We start from the raw sequence: 2500 nt of genomic DNA on the forward strand, positions 1-2500 counted from the left end.
CACACGCACACACACACACACACACACACAAACTCTCTCTCGCTATATATATATATATATATATATATATATATATATATATATATATATATATATATATATATATAGAGAGAGAGAGAGAGAGAGAGAGAGAGAGAGAGAGAGTTCATATAATTAGAAATGACACCCAACACCGAAAATGAGAAAATCGGAAACCGAGAAAGAGACACAGATAATCTTAATGTGTTCATTATTGTTGTTAGTAACACAATATAACACCCTGACTGTCCTTCGGTAGCAACCATTATTTCTTATTTGATAACACCTGGAAAGTAGGAAAATAGCTAACATTTCCTTCAAACTTTGCTTTCATAATCAGGATAATGCTATTTATGAAATTTACCACCAGCCAGACTGTGACAGAAGCAAAGTTAATCTTGAAGAAATATGGAAAAGCATGCGACCTTTGCCCTTCCATCTAACCAGTTCCTCGCCGTCAAAGACTCGGCATTGGACTTTGCGAGACTGAAGTTCTTTGATCGAGTCTTTGAGGTCTCTTTGGTTGGGGTATTGTGGGTTACCCTCTGCAGTGAAAAGGCAGAACGCATTAACTCCAAAAATGCGATTTTTATGAATTTGGTATCTGTGGAATCGTCATTTAAAGACGAATTTTGATACAACCATCATGGTGTCTGAATGTCAATAAAGGTATGGTCAATTTTGTATATCGATAACAATGATAGGAGTAAATATACATGCAGCCAAACCTTTAACATCGATTTTCTCAAAACATGGATTTTGGAGTTAATGCGTTCTGCCTTTTTGCTGTAGCGCCTCTTCAGCCACGCCTTTGTATGCTGGGTTAACGGCTTTATCCTCTTCTGGTTGGCTGTTCTCTTCTTCTGTTTTCTCTTTGGTGGAGTGGGTACGGGGAGCTCAGGGCACTGTGGCACTGGGGCGATAGATGGCGCTCACAAAAGCAGTGTTTAGAGAGAATGATAGTTATTTCCTTTGCTTTCGAGGTGGAAGCAAGGAGGGAATAACACTGACTGACCAAAGACAAAAAAAAGAAAGATATATAAAAGAAAAATATATGAAAATGAAAAATTTGTTACATAGTGTACCAATTAGGAATAATTAAAATCGTATCACACTACCCGCTCTTTCATTAATTTCCAAATCGACATTCATTTCTTTAAAGAAAAAATAATATTCCATAAATATAATTTCATGTAAACATCTGAACATCAACAGAGTAATGAAAGTCATCAGTCCCGAACTTTATTATCATTGTTTGCATCACGAAGCTGCAATCATTGCAACGGAGAAAAATGGGTATTGTTGGATAAAGACGCAACCACACGTAGCGAAAAAAGAATTTCAAAATCAGTTTCGAGATGGCTGAAAAATGTAAATAACAGGGGTTACTTATCGCCAAATTTAAAAGTTTAGTTGTTGTTAAAGTGATTTGGAGGATAAGTGTCAATTTAATTGAAGGATCCATTAAGCTTGTTATTATTGGTTCATAAATATCATTAGTTTAATGAACGATTTTTATCACCATTGCTTTTATCAAACTATTATCGATATTATCATTGTTATTATTATTATCAAGAGATATTTACCATCACATCAATAATTAATAATGCTAAATATTAACATTACTTTCGCACGCATGTATATATATATTTTTTTTCTTATCTCCTTGCTATTTTGGTTACAGAACTGTGTGTGTGTGCGTGCGTGTGCTTGCCTGCGTGCGTGTGCGTGCGAGCGTGCGTGTGCGTGCATGTACGTTATGTGAGCATGCATCAACATGTGCATACGTCTTATTTAAATTGAATAAGAACTCTGTCTTCAGAACCGGAAGTTAGAGCAGTTGCCTGCACTCCGGCTGAGGCACAGGCAGTTGTGCGTGAGGGCGAGAGGTGGAAATAAGATACTAGTAAGTTCTTGCACTGTAATTCTATTGCTAGTAAGTTTAGTAGTGGTTGTAAGTTTTAATATTAGTTCAAATGCTACTGTTCTGGCACTAAGAAGCTCAGGTGCCGAAGATCTAGAAATCGATAGTAGTTTAGTACTTGTGCTAATATTCCTGGCTCTAACAATAATACATTCTAGAACTAAAGTTATGGTACTAGCAAGTTCTAGTGCTGAACTTTCAAAACTATCAAGTTCTAGCAATAGTAAGACTAGTCTAGTAATAGTATGTTTTAGTGCTCGTGAGACTAGTCCAATGCACTAGCAATACATAGTAATTTTTTGCTAGTAGGTTTCACTGCTAATGTTCTAGTGCTTGTAAGGCTAGGGTAGTGCTAGTTAGTTCTAGGAAAATTTGGTTCTAGTACTAGCAAGTCAAACTAGTACCAGTAAGTCAATAAAAAAGATAATAAGTACTAATGTTGAGGTAACACACGTAAATTCTAGTACTCTTAAGTCTAGTGTGGTAACTGAGAGATAATAATCTATAGTACTATAGATTTTAGTACTAGTGCCAGGACAGCAGTTCCAGTGCTAGAAA

General features: G+C 36.0%; 1 protein-coding gene across 7 annotated transcripts in view; it reads left to right on the forward strand.

Annotated features, from left to right (window-relative positions):
• Positions 1–21, forward strand: part of LOC122245976 (uncharacterized) — a 6499-nt gene extending 6478 nt beyond the window's left edge. For all 7 annotated transcript variants that reach the window (XM_043004174.2, XM_086532329.1, XM_086532328.1 and 4 more), the window contains exon 6: positions 1–21. This exon is cut by the window's left edge and continues 447 nt beyond it. The gene's annotated coding sequence lies outside the window, so the exon portion shown is untranslated.
• Positions 22–2500: the final 2479 nt, after the last annotated feature.

This window comes from Penaeus japonicus, unplaced genomic scaffold (genome assembly GCF_977035675.1).
Source record: "Penaeus japonicus unplaced genomic scaffold, GWHDUDI00000001_assembly GWHDUDI00000037, whole genome shotgun sequence".
In the NCBI taxonomy this organism is placed as follows: Eukaryota; Metazoa; Arthropoda; class Malacostraca; order Decapoda; family Penaeidae; genus Penaeus; species Penaeus japonicus.